The sequence below is a fragment of the Sus scrofa genome, chromosome 10, assembly GCF_054392235.1.
Source record: "Sus scrofa isolate SSC_HxYL_T2T_F1_AM1 chromosome 10, Sscrofa_HxYL_maternal_Yorkshire_Landrace_v2.0, whole genome shotgun sequence".
Taxonomy (NCBI): Eukaryota; Metazoa; Chordata; class Mammalia; order Artiodactyla; family Suidae; genus Sus; species Sus scrofa.
The window spans coordinates 54,982,556-55,007,006 of record NC_139392.1 but is presented as its reverse complement, the minus strand read 5'-3'; the positions used below and the strand labels follow the sequence as shown (position 1 = coordinate 55,007,006).

Below are 24,451 nucleotides of genomic sequence, written 5' to 3'. Positions count from 1 at the left end.
GGCTCCATATGGTTCCTGTTATGCTGAGGGAACTATACACATTTGCCTTGCCCCAGGATAAAAAGATAAAGAACAGATGTGGATAATTTTTATCATACTTGTAGTGAACAATAATAGAAAAATAAGAAAGAAAAGGGGCAGTGAGAAAAGTAAAACACATGAATATAAAACTCAAATCCATCATTCTAGGTTATATCTTTGTATATAAAAAATCCAATTGTGGAGTTCCCATCATGGCTCAGTGGTTAAGGAATCTGACTAGCATCCATGAGGATGTGGGTTTGATCCCTGCCCTTCCTCAGTGGGTTAAGGAACCGGCATTGCCATGAGCTGCGGTGTAGTTTGCAGACAAGGCTCGGATCTGGAGTTGCTGTGGCTCTGGAGGAGGCCTGTGGCTACAGCTCTGATTCAACCCTTAGCCTGGCAACCTCCATATGCCGCAGATGTGGCCCTAGAAAGCAAAAAAAAAAAAAAAAAAAAAAAAAAAAAAAGAAAAGAAAAGAAAAAAAGAAAAAGAAGTAAAAATCCAATTGTATAATAGATAAGAAATAACTGTGTCATACAATTCTCCATTTCTTAGGAAGGTGGTCTCCACAATGATGAGAAACAATATTAAAACTGGGGGATGTTAACAGAATACTCTTAAGTGATTGATGACGATGGTAACTGAAATTTATAAATAGTTTTCCATGCAGCCTTAAAAATTTTTAAAAAGATTTTATGATATTCATAAAATGATTTGGGGAAAGTGTCCTCTTTCTATGGGCTGCAATAATTTCTGTATTATTAGAATATTTGTTCCTTGAATACTTAGCTAATTTTACCATTTTACCATGAAACCATTTAATTCTAGATTTCTTCTTCTTCTTCTTCTTTTTTTTTTTTTTTTTTTTTTTTTTGTCTTTTAAGGCCTGCACCTGTGGCATATGGAAGGTCCCAGGCTAGGCGTCAAATTGGAGCTGTAGCTGCCGGCTTACACCACAGTCACAGCAACGCAGGATCTGAGCCATGTCTTAGACCTAAACCACAGCTCATGGCAATGCCGGATCCTTAACCCACTGAGCCAGACCAGGGATCGAGCATGCAATCTCATGGCTCCTAGTCGAATTAGTTTCTGCCGCACCATGACGGAAACTCCAAATCTTAGAGATTTTTGAAGGAAGATTTTTAAATATTGATTCAATTCTTTAAATATTTATTCTAAGTTTATTTTTCTGGAAATTTCTTTTCATTTAAATATTCAAATCTACTGGTCTAAAGTTGTTCTAATAACTATTACTTTTTAAAAAGACTTGTTTTTTCTATTAGAGAAGTGCACCAGAAATTGAGTAGAAGGTAAAGATTTTCTCCACATACCCCCTCCACACATGAGTAGCCTCCTCTCTTATCACCATCCTGCACCGCCCGCAACCCCCAGTGATACATTTGTTGCACTTGATGAACCTACATTGACAGATCATTTACATTACATTAGGGTTGACTTTTGGTGTTGTCTTCGTGTGGTCAAGACTATAGTGACTCTGGTCTGTGGGCTGGAAAAAAGTATAAATGACATGCATCCACCATTATAGTATCATACGGACTATTTACACTGTCCTAAAATTCTTCTGTACCTCACCTATCCATTCATCCCTCCCCCTGACCCTGGTAACCACTGGTCATTTTACTGTCTCCATAGTTTTACTTCCTCCAAAATGCCATTTGGATAGGACCATAAAGTATGTAGCCTTTTCAGACTGGCTTCTTTCACTTAATAATAGGCATGCCTTTTCCTCCATGTCTTTTCATGGGTTGATAGCTCATTTCTTTTTAGCTCTGAATAATATTCCATCATCTAGATGTATCATTTTTTAATTTATTCACCTACTGAAGAACATCTTGGTTGCTTTCAAGTTTTGGTAATCATGATTAAAGCTGCTATAAACAACCATGTGTAGGTTTTTGCATGGACATACGTTTTCAGCACTTTTAGGTAGATACCAAGGAGATGATTGTTGGGTCATGTGGTAAGAGTATGTTTCATTTTGTAAAAAGCCACCTGTCTTCCAAAGTGGCTGCACTATTTTGCATTCCCACAAGCAATGAACGAGAGTTACTGTGTTCTACATGCTTATCAGCATTTGGTGTTGTCAGTGATCTGGGTTTTGGTTATTCTAACAGGTGTATAGCAGGACTTGTGGTGGTTTTAATCTGAATTTCTTTAATGATATACCATGGAACATCTTTTCATATACTTAGTTGCCATCAGTTAATCTTCTTTGGTGAGGGGTCCCTTAAGGGGTTGCCATTTTTTTTTTTGAGAAATATTTTTTCTCTGTGCTTTAGTTCATAGTGTCTCTTGTGATGTGCTCAATTATCTGATCTTTCTTTTTTCAATGTATAATCTTTTGATTGATTTTTCTTCTGATTATGGTTTGCAGTTCCTTGCTTCTTTGTATGCCTGGTTATTTTTGATTGGATGGCAGACATGCTGGATATTTTTGGATTCCTTTAAATATTCTTCATCTTTTATCTGAGATGCTGTGGAGTTACTTGCAGACAGTTCGATTTTAATTCGTGTTAGGAAGGACCAGAGCAGTGTTTAATCCAGTGCTAATTATCCCCACCTCTGAATATTCTCCCCAAAGCTAAATGAATTATGTTGTTTTTTGCACTGATCACTAACTACCCTATTAAATGCATAAAGGAAAACCTCTATAGATTTCTGGAGTTCTCTATCTATGCAACTTCCCTCTTTGTTTGCTTCCCAGTAAACTCCAGCACCTTAGCCTATCAGGATGTTTAGCTTTGGCTCTTCAACCCTGAGGCCCATTCTATGCTTTTCATCCCCATGCAGTAGCCTGGAATCTCTTGCAAGGCACAAATATGCAACAATCCTAGGCCTTATCTTATTTTTCCTATGTCTCTTAGGGATCACTGTCTTTTGTTGTTGATATCCAATGTTGATAACTATTATTTTATATTTTTTCTGTTGTGTTTGCTTGTTGTTTCAGGTGCTCTTGCAAATCCTGTTCCTCATACTCTGTCTTGGTGGTGAGTGGAAGTCCAATCTTCTTTTTTAGAAAAATAATGAACTTTTGTTCAATTTTATCAGAGATTTTGCATTTTTATTGATATTTTCAAATACCCTACAATTTGCTTTGCTTGGGTCTCTTTATGGTATGTTTATTTATAAATATGTTCTTTGTATATTTGTTTTCTGTTATTGATTTCCACTCATTTATCATTATCTCCTTTCAACTGGTCCGGTAGCTTTACACAGATACAAAACATAAACTCATGGAATTCTTACCCAGATTAACCCCAGGGCAGAATAGTCACTCAACAGAGAGTAACTCAGCTCAGAGTAACTCAGGTGGCTCTTCTCTGGCATATAGCATAAATAGGCTCACCTCCAGGCCTGAGGGAATTTCTTGCAGAGCAATAAAGTACAGTATGACAATGCTAATCAAGTGTGCTCACTCCTGAAGGAATGAAGAAACATGGAAACTCCACATATCAAGTGCTCCAAGCTGCAAAGATCCTACCATAGATGAAGTTCCTTAACAAGGAATTGTATGACAGCAGGTGTTCATGTGGATGGGGTTATGTTCAGTCACAGAGAAATACAGGGTTGGATCAAGTGAGAATGGAAACCGGGAGCTGGTGAATTTTCAAGGAAACCAGAATTAACCCTACACTCTACCGTGCCTTGGGCTAAGGGATGAACACACAAAAAAACCATTGCTCCAGGAACTTGGAAGGTGGAGAATTGGGTCATTGGAAGCCAGGGTGATCAAGAAAGTCTTCATTATGTGAATGAAAAAATATATATATATGTTTTTGTCTTGTCTTTTTGCCATTTCTAGGGCTGCGTCTGTGGCATATGGAGGTTCCCAGGCAAGGGGTCTAATCGGAGCTGTAGCCACCAGCCTACACCAGAGCCACTGCAACTCAGGATCTGAGCCACGTCTGTGACCTACACCACAGCTCACGGCAACACCGGATCCTTAACCCACTAAGCAAGGCCAGGGATCAAACCCGAAACCTCATGGTTCCTAGTTGGATTCGTTAACCACTGAGCCGTGACGGGAACTCCTGAATGGAAATATCTTGAAACTAGTACTGAATCGAACATTTATTAACTCAATATTTGAATTTCTTTTGGACCATTTTTCAAGAAAACAGCCCCTAATACCAACGTCATGAGTGTTTATGCTTTTTTTTTTTTTTTCCTGGATTTTTTTCTCACAGATTTCTGTAAGATAACATTCCCAGGCCCTGTGGCATAGACTCTGTTTCCTAATACAAATATCGAATAGCTACTAATTGTGTTTTCAGAACCTAATGCTTGCAGAAAAACTGCCTATATCTTCCCTTTTCTACACAGATTAAAGAGTCTGGGATTGATTCTTTGGATAGAGAAGGCCACTAAAGATCCATAATCAGGCAAAGTCCACATAATTCTGTGCCATTAAATCAAGCTGACAAAGTCACATGTCATATGACCTTCACTCAACAATAGGAAGCTGTGTTTGTTCCTTTCCCATTCATGGCAAAAGTCCTGGATAAGCCAAATGTGCTGCCATGTGCTGCAGGAGGTACTGTGATAAATATGGCCACCTCAAGGTCATGGTCTTGAGAGGAAGTCTTATAAACCAAAAAAAATCTAGCAAAGGCCTGTTTTTGTTGTATTTACTTGAATGGCCTAGATAGTTATGGAGATCTATCTGTGGTGATGCATCAGACAGAGGCACTATAGATAATGGGATCCTCAAAATGATATTTCCATTGATGTTAAATCTGTATTTTTTTTATGGCCATACCCAGGGCATATGGAAGTTCCTCAGCCAGGATTGAAGCCGAGCCACAGCTGCAATCTACTCGGCAGCTGCAGCAAAACCAGATCCTTTAACCCACTGCATGAGGCCAGAGATCGAACCTGCACCTCTGAAGTGACCCATGTTGTTTTAGTTGGATTCTCAACCTACTGAGCTACAGTGGGAACTCCAATGTTAAATCTTAGTGTTAAATGAGCTATAACAACTAGGAATGGCCACCCTGGTTGGTCTTTACAAAGCCCCTGCACTTAAATGAATAGGACTTGAATTATGGAAGATCTGGAAAGAAAATCAATACTACAAGTAGAGAAGAAAGTGTTGGACTATTTCTTTATGATATTCTGATCATTTAATTGTTATACAGATCAGTGAAATGTAGTAAAACAATTCTAAGGAAATGAGAACTCTATTGTCTAAGTCACATGCTGTGTGTATTTATTTCACTGTTTATGTACCAATCTATGATACTTATTGAATATTCACTTTGTACCAAAGAATGTGCTAAGTGTTTTGTATATACTGTCTCCCCGAAGACTTGTAGCAACCCCATGATACAGGTATGGTCAGCATACTTATTTTATAGAAGAGAAAAATTAATGCTTTCAGTAACTTCAGGATCAGGATTAGATAACTTCTAATCTATAATAGAAAACTCAAAAACTTCAGGATTTAAATGTGGAAAGGTAGCCTTAATTTTGGCTGGTTGCACTGTTCTCACCACACAGCTGTCATGTATGAATCACAGACATAGATATCTTCAGCCAGAGAAAGTGTCAGTGTTTCCAGCCACTAAAGGTAAATCAGATCACCTTTGTAGTAGCATTTCTGAAAGAAAAAAAGTATATAAATTAACAGAAAGCTAATCACTTCCATTATAACATATAAATAAACACTGAAAAATTATGTCTATTTTTTGTCAATGAAAAAAAAAAAAAGATAGAAACCTGCAAGATCGTGAAATAGGAAGACCCTGAGCTCATCTCCCAAGAGACCTATCAATGAGAAAGGTAGAAAAAGCACAGACAATGCTTGAAAATGAAGCACAGAGAGTCCCAAACAAGATGAATCCAAAGAGATCCATTCCAAGACACACTGTAATCAAAATGGCAAAAAATTAAAAATAAAGAGAAAAATCTTAAAAACAACTAGTTACATACAAGGAAACTACCATAAGACTGTCAGCTGAATTTTCAGAAGAAACTTTTCAGACCAGAGGGGAGTAGCATGATGTATTTAAAGTGATTAAAAGAAAAAAAAACTGTAACCAAGAACATTCTTCAAAAATTTCATTTAGATTTGAAGAAGCAAAGAATTACACAGCCAAGCAAAAGCTAAGAGTTCAACACCACTATACCAGCTTTACAGGAAATATTAAAGGGACTTCTCTAAGTAAAATCATCTATAGCCAGAATAACCTGTTAAACAAAAATATGAAAAAATATAATGTCAAAAACAGTAAACATGGAGGAGGAGGTAGTAAAAATTCAGGTTTTTAGATTCATTTAAACTTAAGAGATTGGCAACTGAAAATGATCATATATATACAAATCTCAAGATAACCAAAAATCTATAATATAAACACACACAAAAAAGAGAGAGGAATTCAAACATAACACTAAAGATAGTCATCATATCACAGGGAAAGAGAGTAAAAGATGAAGAAAGGAACAAAAATAAACTGTAAAAACAACCCCAAACAATTAACAAAATAGCATTAAGCACATACCTGTAAATAATTAATAATTATGTAACAAGAATGTAAATAGACTAAATCTTCCAATGAAAAAACATTAAGTGTCTGATACAAAAATATGATCTATATGTGAATTAGATGCCCCTGAGGATTCAGGTTCAATTCCTGGCCTCACTTAGTGGGTTAAGGATCTGACATTGCTGCAAGCTGCAGCACAGGTCACAGATGCAGCTTGAATCCAGTGTCGCCTTGGCGATGGCATATGCCTGCAGCTGCAGCTCTGATTTGACTCCCTAGCCCAAATACCACAGGTGTAGCCATTAAAAAAAAAAAAAAAAAAAGAACCACCATGCAATATGGTAATTTTTTTTTTCTGAGTGTTTCTGGGTATTTTTCCAAAGAAAACAAAAACAGCAGTTCAAAAAGATATTCACCCCTATGTTCATTGCAGCATTATTTACAGTAGCCAGGATACAGCAATCAAAGTGTCCAGTGAAAGACAAATGGGTACAGAAGTTGTGATATGTGTATATAATGGAATACTACTCAGCCATAAAGAAGAATGAAATCTTGCCATTTGCAACAACATGCATGAATCTAGAGGGCATGGTGCTAAGTGAAATAAGTCAGATAGAGGAAGACAATTACTACATGATTTCCCTTATATATAAAAACTAAAAAACAAAACAAATGAACAAGCAAAACAAACTGGTTGATATAGGGAATAAACAGTTGTTTGCCAGAGGGGAGGTGTTTGAGGGATTGACTAAAACAGTTGAGGGAAATTACGATCCAGTTAAAAAATAAATGGATTATAGACTGGAAATGCAAAGCATGGGGAATATAGTCAGTAATATTGTAATATATCTGTATTATGACAGCTGGTAACTAGACTTAACTGTGGTAACCCTTTCGTGATGGAAAGAAATAGAGAATCACTGTATTGTGCACCTGAACTAACTCACATAGTGTTGAAAGTCAATTCTTTTTTCTTTTTTTTTTTCGTTTTAGGGCTGCACCTGCAGCATATAGAAGTTCCCAGGCTAGGGGTCAAATCAATGCTGCAGCTGCCAGCCTACACCACAGCCACAGCAAGGCCAGATCTGAGCCATGTCTGTGACCTACTAAAACAGCTCATGGCAATGCCAAATCCTTTACCCACTGAGCGAGGCCAGGGATGGAACCCTCATCCTCATGGATACAGTCAAGCTTGTTACTGCTGAGACACAATGGAAACTCCACTTATTCTTAAATAAAACTATTAATTAATATTTTTAAAAGATACAGACCTAACCAGTAATGACATATATGCACCTACATATGTATGTGTATATTTGTGTAAACTTATGGTGTATATATGTACACTATATATTTGTGTAAACTTATAGTGTATATGTGTAAACTATATTTGTGTAAATTTATAGTGTTTGTGTAAACTTACAGTGTATAGATGTATAGTATATTGTGTAAACTTATGTGTGTGTATATATATATATATATATATATATATATATATAGTTCATTTAGGGTATAGAAAAATAGTTAAGACCATATATAGACCATCATAAATTGTCAACTATTTATCTTCTAAATTTACCACAATGCCTGAAGATTTAAGAAATATAATTTTAAAGATAGGTTTAAAAGCACAGAGCAGTGTTTTCTCTATGTGGTATCCATACATATAAACACATACATGTACATACATGCATAAACATACATATTTTATGATTCACTGGGAAGTAAAGGGGGTATTTACTTTACTTGTGGGCTGTTCCATGTCAGTACGTATGGATGTGGCTGCTACTGATGGGGAAGAATTTCAGTTCAGATGTGGCCCTTCCATGAACAAAACTTCCTCCCCCATCCCCCACCCCGGAACAAAACGAATTCCTTTTCTGAACACTTTGTTGGTGTCTCTAAAACAGACCTTTCATGCTGGCTCACATACAGCCCACTGTGCCCACGACTCTCCCCTTTCTGGACCTAAGCAAGGTTAGGGGACCTTTGCCTGGAGTTCCTGTCCTCGCTTGAACATGCAGGCTGCTCAACAGACACAACATGGGCTTGAATGTTTCTTTCCAGGTGAACCCAATAAGAATGCATTTTTAGAGTTCCCATCATGGCTCAGCAGGTAACAATCTTGACTAGTATTCATGAGGACTCGGGTTCGATCCCTGGCCTTGCTCAGTGGGTTAAGGATCTGGCATAGCCATGAGCTGTGGCGTAGGTCGCAGACATGGCTGGGATCCTGCATTGCTGTGGCTGTGGTGTAGTCTGGCGGCTCCAGCTCTGATTTGACCCCTAGCCTGGAAACTTCCATATGCCATGGGTGTGGCCCTACAAAGACCAAAAAAAAAAAAAAAAAAAAAAAAAAACCCACATTTTTTGCTTACTACTGATTTCTCTTTGAGATGGAGTCTTTGTTAACGTACCTAGATTTTTAGAGAATGGGGGGTATGTGCCAAAATGGGTACATTCACTTTCTATTTTTTATTTACTTAAAGTTTTCATTTATTTTCAGGCAAGTGGGTTCAATAGATGACTTCCCTGCGGTGAGAGGCTAAGAGAGTGGGAGGAATGTCATTTTTCAGTCGACAGAAATAAGAGGTAAATCAATCTGGTGCCCACATGCTCCGTGAATGCTGGCAGCCAGCCAGAGTTCAGGTCTCAATTAAGCAGATTAAGGCCAAAGAAAGCACAACGCCAAACCCAGGCAAATTACCAAAAATTGCTGTTATTCCAGCATTCCGACACACTGGATTTCTGAATATAAACTGTCCCCCCAAAATATTGTGGGTTGAGACTGAGGATAGCAAACCCCCTAGCTGCCTCCAAATCTATCTGCTTGAATTTCAGATACGCAAGCACCCATCTAAGGCTTCTTCCTACCTACCAGGCAGGAGGGCCCCTGGGACTTTGTGTGTGTGTGTGTGTGTGTGTGTGTGTGTGCGCGCGCGTGCGCGCACTCGCACTGCAGATTCATCATGTCGAAAGCAGTACTTGCTCTGCAGTCCTCGTTAGAATAACCACATCACACAACGGTTTCTTTCTAAATAAACAGACCAGGAGAGCTGGCCGATAAGGCTCTTATATGGATACGCCAGGCCAAACTCAATCAGCAGCCACTGAATCACACAGACAAGCAGTCTTCTCTGCTGGCTGGCTTGGGGGACCATACCATCCATCCTGTGCACAGGACCCCATAATTGTATCTCATTCCTGACTCCTGCAAAATAATGACTCCCCCCCTCCTCCCATGGTTTGCAAAACACATGGGGAGGAAATAGCAGATCTGAGCCAACTGGCCCAAGAATTCTAACCAGATGATGGAAAGAATGTTTTGTCAAAGTAAGAGTTCTTTGAATTTTTAAGAACCTTGTATGATTGAATAAACAGTCTTTTCAAGATAAAGTCCAATATGGAGCCAGAGGGACCATCTGCCATTATTTCTATAGCATTTTGCCAATTCTTTTCTTTTGGGTTAGCCAGAGAAGCATACAAACTATAACATTCCTTCTTAGTCCCCTCCCCCTACTTTCCTTTTGGGCAAGAGTATAAAAGAGTTTCCTCTTTAAGCAAAATAGTAAATGACATAATCGAAGAAAAAAACTGCCTTGTCAAACTGCATGGTGTTTTCAACTTTATGAAATAACCCTTCCCAAAAAAGTGATTTTAAGAAGTCTATTAACTTACCATTGGGTGCTGGCTAGTGTCTAGCTCCCCGGATCAGTGGCCCCTTTTATTTGTTTTGATGTTATTGGTTTTCAGCTTTTTGTCCACACCAATCCCTTCAAACCAGGAAGGACTCTTCAGAGGTTGGTGCTTTTGGACCAGACTCTGGACAGGGAGGGCACCCGGCTGTACTCTGAGCATGTCCTTTGGAACCTCAGAAGGTGATTACTTTTTCTGCTTTCTGGAGAATGTCTACAGGAACAAACATGCAGTTTGTCTGTTTGGGCAAATCCTTCCTCCTGACCTCTGCCCAATATCCACCCCAGATGTCCATAGTCTCTGTAGGTCAGTCCTGCTGGGGACAAAGCGCCATACTTCATGATTATCTTCATTTCAAGAACTGTTCTTTCCTTTATTGTAGGTAGTTGAAAGCAGGTAGATAATTTCATAACAAGACTGATTCTTATCAGGCTAAGAATGACTGAAACCAGTCTGAGGATTACCCCTTCGAGTCATGTGTTCCTACTTGCAGAATAGAGATATGTATTTCTTTGAGCATTTCATTTGTTTGAACATGATCTATTCTTTCTCTGTGTGTCATACCTTAGGTCCCAATTTTATATTTATTTATTTATTTATTTATTTATTTATTTATTGTCTTTTTAGGGCCACCTCTGGCATTTGGAGGTTCCCAGGCTAGGGGTCCAATTGGAGCTACAGCTGCCAGCCTATGCCAGAGCCACAGCAACGTGGGATCTGAGCCGTGTCTGCGACATATACCATAGCTCTTGGCAAAGCTGGATCCTTAACGCACTGAGTGAGGCCAGGGATCAAACCTGTGTCCTCGTGGATGCTAGTCGGGTTCATTAACTGCTGAGCCATGACTCCTAGGTCCCAATTTTACATATGGAATATATCATCACGATGATATTAATCCCAAAGGGTAACTCTTTATTGATACTCTAAGGACTGTGATTTAAAGACGACCCCTCCAAACCCCCAGATCTTTCCATATTGGAAACTGATGACTCAGATCATCCTATAATAGTCCTATATCTAAACCAGGACCAAGTGCTCTAAGCCTTCCTGAGGAGTCTTTGAAAGATGCCTCCTTTGCACGGGTGATAGAGCAGAGTGGCTTAATATCAGAGGGCATGTTCTAGAGAGCAAGATCAATAAGTGCATAATGAATTCCATATAACCATTCTCTTCTCTGCTTGGTCAAAAATTTCTTTTTTAAAAATTTTTTAGGAGTTTCCGTCTTGGCGTAGTGGTTAACGAATCCGACTAGGAACCATGAGGTTGCGGGTTTGATCCCTGGCCCCACTCAGTGGGTTAAGGATCCGGAGTTGCCATGAACTGTGGTGTAGGTCGCAGACACAACTTGGATCTGGCGTTGCTGTGGCTCTGGAGTAGGTCTCCAATTAGACCCCTAGCCTGGGAACCTCCATATGTCGCCGGTGTGGCCCTAGAAAAGACAAAAAAAAAATTTTTTTTTACGTCTTTTAAAAAATGTTTATTATAATTGATTTACAATGTTCTGTCAATTTCTGCTGCATTGCAAAATGACTCAGCTCTACATCCATATACATTCTTTTTTCACATTATCCTCCAACACGTCCTGTCATAAGTGATCAGATATAGTTCCCTGTGCTATACAGCAGGACCTCATTGCTTATGCACTCCAAATGCAAGTTTGCATCTATGAACCCCAAACCCCCAGTCCTTCCCAGTCCCTCCTCCTCCCTCTTGGTAACCACAGGTCTGTCTACCATTTGATCCTCCATCGGGAAGTGAATACAGAAGAGATACACTGAGGTAGCTCTTGGCATAGGAAGGGGCTTTCAGAGGACTCTTACAGCTTGTGCGGCTGTAGGACCATCGAAAACAACAGTTAATGTTGGGATAAAATGAGCTGGCGAAAACCTAAAGGCAAGGGACTATATAGCATGAATTTAGGAGTTAAATACCTCAGAGATCTAAATGGCTTTCCTGGTGGAAAATTCATTTATCTTGACCTAAGACAGGAAGTAAGGAGGAGACAGCAGCCACCAAGCAGAAGAAAACTTTAAACATTTGCAGAGAGAAAGTCCATGTGTTCCAGGTGCCTCTAGTGTAAACATTTCAGAAAAAGTTCCCGAAGTTTGATGGGGCTCATGTGTGTCAGTGGAACTGTGCCCTTCCTCCATCTTCGCAGAGCCAGTAAAACCCAACGCAGGTCACCATGCTGGGTGAATTCCTATGGGGAGGAAAAGGGAGCAGATAGAACCAGGGAAACGGAGTGGTACCTCCAGGTATTATTTTCAAGAACATCTTATAATGGGATGGACACCTTATAATGGGATGGACATCTTCAGTGAGGGTCAAAGATGGGGAGCAAATAGCACTGAGAAGAAAGATCCATTAATTAATTAATTTACTTATTTATTTTGCTTTTAAGGGCCACACTTGCTGCATATGGAGGTTCCCAGGCCAGGGGTCAATCGGAACTTTAGCTGCCATCTTATGCCACAGCCATAGCAATGCAGGATCCAGGCCACATCTGAGACCTACATCACAGCTCACGGCAACGCCAGATCCTTAACCTGCTGAATGAGGCCAGGGGTCGAATCCACATCCCCATGGTTACTAGTTGGGTTCGTTACCCCTGAGCCACAATGAGAACTCCAGATCCACAGATTAGAGGAGAAAATTTTGACTTGGAATTCCCAGCCTTGCTCCCCAGTATTTCAAAAGGCCTTTCCTGGTGTTGTCTATCACTACTGTGAAAGTTCAAGTTTTTTGCAAAGTTACTGATGCATCACATACCATGAGGTCTGTGCTCTTTAACTCCCAAGATAATTATTCCCCTCAAAGGAAGGAAGTCATTAGTAGAAATAATTTCTTTTTTTTTCTTTTTATGGGCACACCTGTGGCATGTGGAAGTTCCCGGGCTAGAGGTCGAATCGGACGTACATTTGGGGCCTATGCTACAACCACAGTAATGGATCCTTAACACACTGCGTGAGGTCAGGGATCAAACCTACATCCTCACAGAGACAACGTTGGGTCCTTAACCCGGTGAACTGCAACGGGAGCTCCTAGAAATACTTTTAATGTTATTGGATAGCCAATTTGCATTATCCCTTCTGAATTGGTCTGAAGCTCTTGGCAGGAGCTCTATAAAGAGTAAATATAGATTGAAACTCGATTTTTTTTCTCAATAATCTAGAAAGATGATGGGCTGTAAATGTGCTGCAAATGTCCCTTCTCTTCCTAGGACCTATGAAATCTCTCTCCCCATCTCAGGCCATCTGGTGTTTGCATTAAACTTTCATGTGTTTTTTCACTCACAAGACCAGGTCCTCACCCACACTCACTCATGCCAGGAATTTCATCTCAGCAATGCTTTGTCCAGCCCTTCCTCTCCTTCTTTCACGTGTTTCTTGAAGCACCATGATTTCTCTGGTGCTTGTTTTTATTTTTTTTTATTTCAATTTTAAATTTTTTTTTTTTTTTTTTTTTTTTGGCCGGTGCCTGTAGTACATGGAAGGTCCCAGGCCAGGGATCGAACTGGTGCCACAGCTGCAACTCCAGCCACTGCAGTGACAACATCAGATCCTTAACCTGTGGAGCCACGCAAGAACTCCCCTCTGGTGCTTTTTTAATGAAAGCTTTTTTTTTTTTTCTCCCTGTCTTTTTTCTTCTGTAAAACTGCTGGATTTGAAATCAACCATTGTATATAAGTGGGGTACATATATTATTCATTCATTCATGGGTATTGGTTGTGTTTGCATGCATGGTTTGGATGGCCTTTGTGTAATTATTCTCTACTATTTGAGTCAATAATGTCCATGTTCAGTTGTAAACTATTTACAGGTAGAAAGCATATTCTCTAGCAAGTAGTTTTCAAAATGAGAGTATAGATACAGGCATAGGTCTGCTATATAGATATAGATATGGGCTTAGGTATAGATATATAGATCTAAGTATAGATATATAGACATAGGCATAGGTGTAGATATTTAGATTTAGATATGGATATAGGCATAGGTATAATACATAGATATAGATATATCCCCTAAGAAGCAGAAAGAAAATACTGGAGCTTGTAAATGTTTATATACATGTACAAAAACGCACTTGTATATATTTTATACATTCATTACATATATGTATGTTCATATGCAAATATACATATAGCACTCAAAAAAATTAATAGCACTCTTAATAGCCCTCTTTTAAAAATCGTGCACCTATTTCGAAACCTTCAAGTTTTTTGTTTGTTTTTTGGTGCAGTTTTGTAAGTATAATTTCTTGATGTTGAAAATGTTTTTCTGCTTGGAGCACATGATCACACAGTGGAGATGCTATTTACGCCATCGTGAAGAAACCATAGCTGAGTGCCGTTTGTTAAGGAACCAGTGGTGCTGACAATGATGTTCACTTATTGCCTGCTCTTTGATACTTTAAAAAAATTGGGTCCAATTCTAATGTGAATTTGGCTGCAACAAAGGCAGCAAGTCCTCAAAAAGGAGCTCTTTAGTTGATGGTTAAAAGTCCTGTTTTTTTGTCGGTAAAGGGATGATAAAAGGAGGCTGCCCCTTGGGTCATGTCATGGAGGTTTAAAAGTCCCTGGGAAGAGAAGAAAGACGACCTCTTAATAATTTGATTGGACACTTACATGTGGAATCTAAAATATGACACAGATGGACCTATCTACAGAACAGAAACAGACTCACAGACGTGGGGAGCACACTTGTGGCTGCCAAGGGAGGGAGTAGGATGGACTGGGAGTTAGGGATTCATAAATGCAAACTATTATGTTTAGAATGGAGAAGCAATGAGGTCCTGCTGTACAGCACAGGGAACTATATCTAATCACCTGTGATAGAACATGATGAAAGATAATATGAGAAAAAGAATGTATATCTGTGTATGACTGGGTCACTTAGCGGTATAGAGGAATTCGAAAGAACGTTGTAAATCAACTCTAATAAAAATTAAAAAAAATAATTTGATTGGAAATCTGGAGTCAGTGTACAAGCACACACAAAAAAGCCTTGAAAAGAACCAACATAAAAATATTAACTGTATGGTGAGATTAGAAGTGATTTCATTTGTTTCCTTTAAGTACAAATTCTCGACAATAAGCATGTCTTTTTTTAAACCAAAAAAAAAAAGCAATGTTAAAATATGCACGCTAACCTGAACACAATAAAATACTTTTAAATAAGTATGTCCTCATGCACACAAAAAGTCTAAACAAATCGAGGTTGCCAGAAATCACAAAAGATGATTTTATTCAAATTAAAGATGTGAGCAATTACTGTCTCATTTTCAGATATTCACAGAATGAAACAGTAGGACCAATTCACGTTTGTGGATGAGGGATGATGATAGGATTGTGTTCTCTGTGTCAGTTGTTTCTCTCTGACCAAGATGACAATTTCCAGAATACCTACTTCTCCATTTCTCTTGCCTTTTATTTTTCCATGGCTGCAAGTTCCTGTAATTACGGGAAAAATTCTTTCCTGGAGCAGTGGCTCCGAGATTAGCCAGTTTGGAGCCAACCTGAATATTCCCAGTGGGTGCTAATAGTCTTCTTTGTAGGAACACAGTTTTCAGGACAGATTCAGTGCTGCTCTGAGCCTTAAAACAGCTGGAAAATGCATGACTGGACATGCATTAGATCTGACAGCATGTGAATCCACTGTTAAATAGTACTTAATACCTATCTGATTTTCTTTTTTTGCATTTTCATTTTCTTGTCCTTAAATAATCACCACAGTATGGAATAGCCGTTATGAATTCCTGACGTGCAACTCAAAATTCTTAATTCTAAAGATCCATGTGATTGCTTGGATAAACAAATGCCAAAGTTCAAGAGTGGGTCAGAAGTTGGGTATTGTCTTTATTTTTGAAGTGCTCTATCTTTAAAGAGCACACATTTGTTCTTGAACTGTCTGAATTCAAGCTGAAGGGACAAAATTCTCCCCGAATTAAGTCCTCTTGCAACTTGGTGATATATACTTATTTAGGGAAACATGAGAGTGCCCTTTTGTTAATTTTATTTTATGTATTTTTGATTTTTTATTTTTTGTCTTTTTAGGGCCACACCTGCAGCATATGGAAGTTCCCAGCTGTGTCTGTGACCTACACTACAGCTCAGGAAAACACCCGATCCTTAACCCACTAAGCAAGGCCAGGGATTGAACCAGCATCCTCATGGACACTAGTCAGGTTCATAACCTGCTGAGATACAATGGGAATTCCCCATTTTGTTAACTTTATAACCCTAATCTATACTTCAGCATTTAACAAACACAGTTTTGTTAATGACCATTTTTAGTCATTCATTCATTCATTCATTCATCCATTCATTCATTCTAACCTCTCTGGATTACACTAGGGAAAAAACCAAACAAAAATGTCCATGTGGAGCTTCAATTCCAGTGCGTGAAGAATAAACATCATAAATAAGTAACATATACAGTATGTTAGGTCCTATGGAAAAAACAGAGAGAGACAGAGGAGATCCGGAGAAGGCAGATGCTAACTTTAGATGAGGGTTGGGGGGACGGGGATCTGGGTCCGTCTCACTGAGAAAGGGATTTTTAGAGAAAGACTTGCAAAAGGAAAGTGGGTTGGTTCAGAGAAGGGTGTGACCCAGGCAGACAGAATAAAGGGTGCCAGAGTCCTAAGGAGGTGGGGAGAAAGAGAGAGGGGACAGGTCCAGGACAACAGCGGAGCTCTAGCGAGTGGGCAATGGGTCTGGGGTGGAGGATGAAGTCAGGAGAGCAAGGGGGTAAGATTACGTAGGGGCTTCTAGGCCTCCGGGGAGATTTTGACTTTTCCTTTGAAATGGGAGCCATTGTGGGACTTTAAAATTTGATGTGCTTTCCAGAGATCGCCCTGGCTGCCATGTTGAGACTAGCTTGCCATGGATAAGAGAAGAATCAAGAAGACCAGGTAAGAAGCAATCGAGGTGCTTCTGGTGTAAGGTGCTTAGCTGGGGTGGCAGCAGAGAAAGGGGTGGGAGTGGTCAGGCTGAGTCCACTCTGGACATGGCACTGACGGAGCTTGCTGATGGTGGGAGGTGGGTGTGAGGGGAAGAGAGGAGACAAAGATGAAGTCATCCAAGGACTAGTGGGCTGAGCAATGGGAAGGGTGGAGTTGCCATCCACTGAGTTTGTATTTCTCTGTTTCTGGAACTCAGTGGTAAACTTCTGGCAGACAGGAACCAGCATCTTGTGTATTCTGTAACCTTCATACAAACATGATCAAAATTATGCTAAATGTAAAATGAAGTTTAAAGTTCCCCTTATAGGGTCTTTTCTGGCCCACAGAGGGGTCTCAACGTTGACCTTGGGGCCAGCCAACCAATGATCGCTCTCCTTTCCATGCTGTGTGGAACCCACTTGCTCCCCTGGTGGTGACTTTTGGGTGGCTACGGGGGTAGGTTTCTGCCTATCTAGTCAAACTATTATTTAACCCTTCATATGGGTCCAGGTACTTTCCCGAACAGGAGAATTTCTAGAGAGAGGGATGGAGGCGGAGGGTGGGAAATCAGCTCTCATCCCCTTTAACCATCTTGTTCTCTTCTTGCTGCAAGACTCCAACAAGGTGAACTTGACCCAGAGGATACAAGGAAAACATTTTTGAAGCTTTTTATAGGGCCGGTTCAGTAATGTAAATGTCTGCTTCTGGCCAGGGATAAACAATAGGGAGTAATTGGTACCGATGCAGCAAACCAGAGTCCCAGGCAATTGCTGCTGTGTAGAACTGGAGGTGCAATAAACCAGGCATGTGTGTGAGCCTATTGCAGCCCAGGAACCCCTCCTTCCCCAGCCCTGGCCTGAGCATCAGAGAAGTCCCTTTAAGACCTTCCCTTTCTTCTCATTGTCCTGTTCTTCCCAGAGTCCTCTCTTGGATCCATTCATTGTTGGTGCTCCTTATGCACCATCCTGCATTATTTCCACATTCTTACACCCCCTTAAGAAGTACCTGGGTCCTAGATACTTTCAAGCCTCTATGTCTTGCCAACTGTTTCTGTAAGTGCTGCAGGTGTTTGTCTATTGCTATCAAGTGCATACCGTAAGTTAAAGATACTTTATTGCTACAAAATGTTAACCATCATCTGAGCCTTCAGCAAGTTACAGTAGTAATATCAATGATCGCTGATCACAGATCACCTTAGCAAATATAATAATAATGAAAAAGTTTGAGAATTACCGAAATGTAACACAGAGACACCTAGCGAGCCACTGCTGTAGGAAAAAATGGCACTAATAAACTCGCTGGATGCCACAGCGTTGCCATAAACCTTCAATTTATAAAATTCAATATTGTCAAAGTGTAATAAAATGAGGTATGCCTGTATTTCAACAGTGCTTCTCCTTTAGGGTCTTTCCTTGTAAATTACTGAAACCTCTAGGGGTTCAACCCAAGGTTCTCACTTAGATTATTTACATAAAGATGTTCATAATCCCATGGAATAACAAATCTTTATTACAAAATTGAGTTTCGTGTTTAGGAATCTTTGGAGAAGGAAGTTTAAATACCAAGAAAGATATATTAAGAAATAAATTGTAGGAAGATCGAGGGAAATTGAGGGGAAAAAAATCCACTGATGAGCATATTTCAATAGAGCTTTGACCTACTGGTAGCTCATCTCTGCACAGCCTCTTCCCATAGCCCTTCCTACATGAGCGCCTCCTCCAGGAAGTGGGGCTGTTTGTTATCAAGCACGTCCATGTGTTCTTTCTCAGTAAACCAAAAGATTTCCAATTTATCGGAGGGATTTCAACTCTAGCAAAATGTTCAGTGTCCCCAAAGCTATTAAATACTCTTCATTATTCTTATAACGATCAGTAGAACACCCTCATTTATGTTTATTTTTTTCCAAAGATAAAAATTGGAGCAATTGGAGGAGGGGGAGAGATTCATGGACACAAATGGCTTGATCTTTTCACCTGTTTCACCGGCTCTTTTTTTGAATGTTGACTTAATTTTATACATCTAGGTATTCCCACTTCACCCATTTTGTGGGTGCTTCAGGTGGCCCAAATAGGAAGGGCCTATTTATCGATTTTTTCTTCTGTGAATGTGGCCACTGTCCTCTTAGCCTGTGAACATAAGGTCTGCCGTCCTCTTGCTCTTACTGGTGGGGCATGGGGGGGGGTTGCACCCTGAAGAGGCAAAAATCATTTCAAATCCCCTGAAGACCAAAATATCAAGAATTAGAGGGCAGTGTAATGGCTGGGAGAGGGAAGAAAGGACAGAAGCAAATAGTTGACAGGTCTCTAAAACTTTAATTTTCAGCCCAAAGAATTTCTTGAAAGGCACCTTTGAGGGGGAGGGCTCATTGATTTTCTTTTCTTTTTTTTTGACTTTTTAGGGCAGCACATGTGGTATATGGAAGCTCCCAGACTAGGGGTGGAATCAGAACTGTAGCTGCTTGCCTACAACCACAGTCAAGCAATGCCAGATCCAAACTGTGTCTGTGACCTACACGGCAATTCACAGCAACACTGGATCCTTAACCCACTGAGCGAGGCCAGGGATCGAACCCACATCCTCATGGATCCTAGTTGGCTTCATTACTGCTGAGCTTCAAAGGACACTCTCACTGATTTTTTAAAAATTTCCGTAGTTTCTTTCCAAGTCCTGCTTCTGTGACTGCTGCTGGATGTCAACTCACAAGCGCAAAAGAGGTCACCAAGGTTCCCAAGGCTTTTCAGAGAACAAAAGGGAACCTGCTTCACACTGATAAATGACTTGCCTTAGCACCTGTAAGTCTGTTTCACATTTCACGTCAACCTTTCTTCATGGGCTGATAACAGCAACTGAAAATGAATCCTGACAGCCTGTTGTGATTTCACAGTATCCAGCAGGAAAGCCCAGCTTAATTGTGAGCATATGATTTTTTTCTTTCAAGCACTGAATTTTCTATTGAGTCCACTGCTCTGATAAAATCTACTTATTTAGCAGTTGCTAATCATTGGGGCATTCATTCTTTTTCTCCCATGATTCTAGCAAGTTGGAGTTTGCTTTCTAACAAGCCACTGAACTGCTCCAAGAAAAAAAAAAAAAAAAAGCTGTTGGAATACCAAACAAAGGCCCCTGTGCTGCAGTCTTGCAGGAAGGCAATTCCAGTGGTGTCTAGTTTCAGGCCAGAATACGAAGGTCATAATTTCAGGCCATCGATGGCTCTCCCAGATGTCTTTGGTCAAGTTAATCACAGTTTGCCTGAAGGTTGAGTTTTCAGGTAATCCATCCTGGTGTAATTGTAAACCAAGAGCTCCTTCTAGCTGAAAGTTGGGAGTTTTTAGCTCAGCCTCAGCCTGGGGACAGTTCCCACAGGGCCCCTAGCCTCTATCTTTTTAGTTTTGCCACTGAAGCTGGTTCAGACTCTGGCACAAATGTTGGAAGAAACTCAAGAAGTTACATATCAAGGGAGCACGTGAATATACCATGTCAGCAGGAACAGACCCAAAGTTCTGAGGGCTCAGTGAGACTTAGCCCTGCCTTGGTCTCTCTACAACCCAAGGTGTTCATCCTAAATGATACAGAATGGACGCCCCCAGGAGAGTCCTCAGCCAACCCCACCAGGGAGCCCGCTGACTGCTCTTGTTGCTGAAGATGAAAAGGCACATCTTGTTCCCTTGGGCTTTCCTTCCTTCCCCTCCCCCCACAGCCCTTCTTAAGACAGTGTCATTTTTATCCAGCCTGAAGTTAATCTTTTCCTTGATTCACATTTAATTCCTATTTAGATGAGAAAACCTGACATTGAAGAAATAAACTCTACTCTACCCTGGAGTGTTTCTGTCCTTATTGCTCAAAATGCTACTCATTGGAATCTGATAAAATATATACAAAAATGTTATTCACATGCACAAATACAAACATACCTTTTATTGTATGTTCAGGATACACATCATTTCATAAATCATGTGCTATTACTATCCTTTTTTTAACAGTTGAGGAAATATTAAGTTTAAATAAAACATTGTCTAAACCACCTAGGTGACCATCAACAGATGCATGGATAAAGAAGATGCATATACTATTCACAATAGCCAAGACATGGAAACAACCTAAATGTCCATTGACAGATGGATGGATTAAAAAGATGTGGTATATATACACAGTGGAATACTACTCAGCCATAAAAAGAACAAAATAATGCCATTTGCAGCAACATGGATAGAACTAGAGACTCTCATACTAAGTGAAGTAAGTCAGAAAAAGAAGGACAAATAACATGATATCAATTCTATCTGGAATCTAATGTACTGCACAAATGCCTCTTTCCACAGAAAAGAAACTCAAGGACTTGGAGAACAGACTCGTGGTTGCCAAGGGAGAGAGGAGGGAGTGGGGTGGACTGGGAATCTGGAGTTAATAGATGCAAACTATTGCCTTTGGAATGAATAAGCGATGAGATCCTGCTGTATAGCACTGGGAACTGTATTTGGTCACTTATGATGGAGGATAATGTGAGAAAAAGAATGTATATATGTATGTGCGACTGGGTCTCTTTGCTGTACTGTAGCAAATTGACAGAACACTGTAAACTGGCTATAATGGAAAAAATAAAAATAAAAAATAAACAATAAGTAAAAATAAAAAATAAAAATCATTTAAAAATAAAAAAATAAAAAAGAAGATATGTACACACACACACACACACACACACACACACACACACACACACACACACACAAAAGGAATACTACTCGGTGGTAACAAAAGAATGAAATTTTTGCCCCTTGTAACAACCTGAATGGACTTGGAGGGCATTTTGCTTGAGGGTATCCCCCATCACTTACCTGTAGAAGCTAAAAAAATACAAGCTAGCTAATACAACAAAAAAGAAGCAGACTCATGGATATAACTAGTGGTTACCAGTGGAGAGGGGCAGGGAGGGGTAATGTAGGGGTGAGGGGGTGGGAGGTACAAACTACTGGGTGTAAGACAAGCTCAAGGATGTAGTGTACAATGTGCAGAATAGAGCCACTATTTTGTTATCACTGTAAATGAAAAGTAACCTTTAAACATTGTATAAAACTAAAAACTAAAAAAAAAAAAAGAGAGAGAGAGAGAGAGAAGCCATGTGCACATCATGCAGGACCTTCTCAATGACATGTGCACAGTTAGGATTTAGACCCCAATTTTGATAAATTTTTTTTATCAAAATTTCCACGTGTGGGTCCCGCTGCAGCAGTGAGCTGGTATTTTTAATTCTCTGAGCTCCTTCCTTATCACACACCAGCTGGGAAGCTCTGTTGGAGGGCTTACATGATGCCCTGGCGATGATGTGCCTCCAGGAGCTCTGGCCAGTCTTGGCATCATTGGGGAAGGGTGGCTTGGTTTCCTGGCAACCTGAACTTTCCAGTGGTCTCTCTGATAGCCAGGGCAAAGTGAAGGGATTGGGTGGTAGGGGGAATAAGAGCCTGGCTTTCCTTTTTTACCTGTTGTTTCAGGCATAGCTCTAGATATGTGTATAAGAGACTCAACATCGGTGGTTTCTGAAGCCTCAAATCCATGTTACACTCTGCTCAGAAGGACACAGCAGTGACAGTCACAGTGTAAAAGGATATCAGAACTGGAGTACCTGTCGTGGTGCAGTGGTTAATGAATCCAACTAGGAACCATGAGTTTGCAGGTTCGATCCCTGGCCTTGCTCAGTGGGTTAAGGATCTGGCGTTGCCATGAGCAGTGGTGTAGGTCACAGATGCAGCTTGGTTCTGGTGTTGCTGTGGCTCTGGCATAGGCCGGCAGCTACAGCTCCGATTCGACCCCTAGACTGAGAACCTCCATATGCCGTGGGAGTGGCCCTAGAAAAGCCAAAAAAAAAAAAAAAAAAAAAAAAGATATCAGAACTGAGGCAGTCATCTCTGTCTCCCCGATTAAGAAAAGCATTTTTTTTTTTTTTTTTGGTCTTTTTAGAACAGCCCTCATGGCACATGGATGTTCCCAAGCTAGGGTTGAATTGGAGCTGCAGCTGCCAGCCTACCCCACAGCCACAGCCACACCAGATCTGAGCCTTGTCTGCGACCTTCACCACAGGTCACAGCAATGCAGGATCCTCGACCCACTAAGCGAGGCCAGGGATCAAACCTGAGTCCTCATGGATACCAGTCGGGTTCTTTACTGCTGAACCCAAAACGAACTCCTGAAAAGGAATTTTCATTGCTCACTTAGGATGATGCAAACAATCACAGCAAGATAGAGAGTTGTCTTTTTAGCGAAAATATTCTAGTCAGTGCTGTCTCTGGTATAGCTCCTCTCTCTGAATCTCTTTTTAAAATTCTCTCCTTGTATAGTTGGGAGCAAGGGACCAAAAAGGGTTCATGCATGGCATGAAGGATGGACTAAAGCCACCACTGAGAATAAAGGAACCCCCAGTTCTCAGTCCTCTCTCCTTCCTTCACTTGAGTAGCTCTTATTTAGGGGAAGAAAAGTTGAAAAATGTCCTAGTAAGAGCAGGAGCTTTGTCTGGACTGGAAAAGTACCCCAGGGCTCCTTTGCTGCTCATCAAGTCAGAAGTCAGGTGCACTTTCACTGGATGTTTTCTTGATTAGATGATTTGAATGCAGGTCAATGGGGGCAGGGCATCTCCTCATGTTCATTGTACAAAGTTGAGGTCAGCCACCCTGGCTCCTGTCTACGCTTCTGGGGTTCCCTCTTCAAGAGCCACCACTTGAATGGAGACTAAGAAACTAGTTAAATGGCAGAGCATATCACATTTGCTATTTTATAGGGTGTTTCATTCATCTCCTCCTCTTGGCTCTTCAGAAAACCATAGTTACTGTTTTTAATAAAAAGACTCAACAAACTAAGACTAGAAGTAAACTTTCTCAAGCTGATAAAGGCCATCTGTGAAAACCCCACAGTGAATGCGTTCTCCTAAGATCAGAAACAAGATAAAGATGTCTTGCCACCTCAATTCAATATTGTACTGGAAGTCCTATCCAGAGTTTGTATATGACAAAAAGAAACTGAAATTAAAAGACATTGAGGAGTTCTCACTGTGGATCAGCAGTAACAAAACTGACTAGCATCCATGAGGACATGGGTTCGATCCTTGGCCTCGCCCAGTGGGTTAAGGATGTGGTGTTGCCATGAGCTGTGATGTAGATTGCAGACATGGCTTGGATCTGAGTTTCAGTGGCTGTGGTGTAGGCTGGCAGCTGCAGCTCTAATTCAACCCTTAACCTGGGAAATTCCATATGCTTTGGGTGCAGCCCTGAAAAGACAACAAAACAAAATAAAACAA

At 40.3% G+C, this 24,451-nt stretch overlaps 1 long non-coding RNA gene across 4 annotated transcripts in view; it reads left to right on the top strand.

Moving 5' to 3' along the window:
• The window catches only part of LOC106505126 (uncharacterized), a 42,769-nt gene extending 21,417 nt beyond the window's left edge, over positions 1-21,352 (top strand). For 2 of the 4 annotated variants that reach the window (XR_014818341.1, XR_014818342.1), the window contains exons 3-7: positions 2,994-3,033; positions 9,038-9,123; positions 10,285-10,409; positions 17,075-17,139; positions 19,823-21,352. This is a non-coding gene — a long non-coding RNA (uncharacterized LOC106505126). The remainder of the gene's footprint in view (positions 1-2,993; positions 3,034-9,037; positions 9,124-10,284; positions 10,410-17,074; positions 17,140-19,822) is intronic. The other 2 variants (XR_014818343.1, XR_001299235.3) reach the window with 2 other exon arrangements.
• The last annotated feature ends 3,099 nt before the right edge of the window (positions 21,353-24,451 follow it).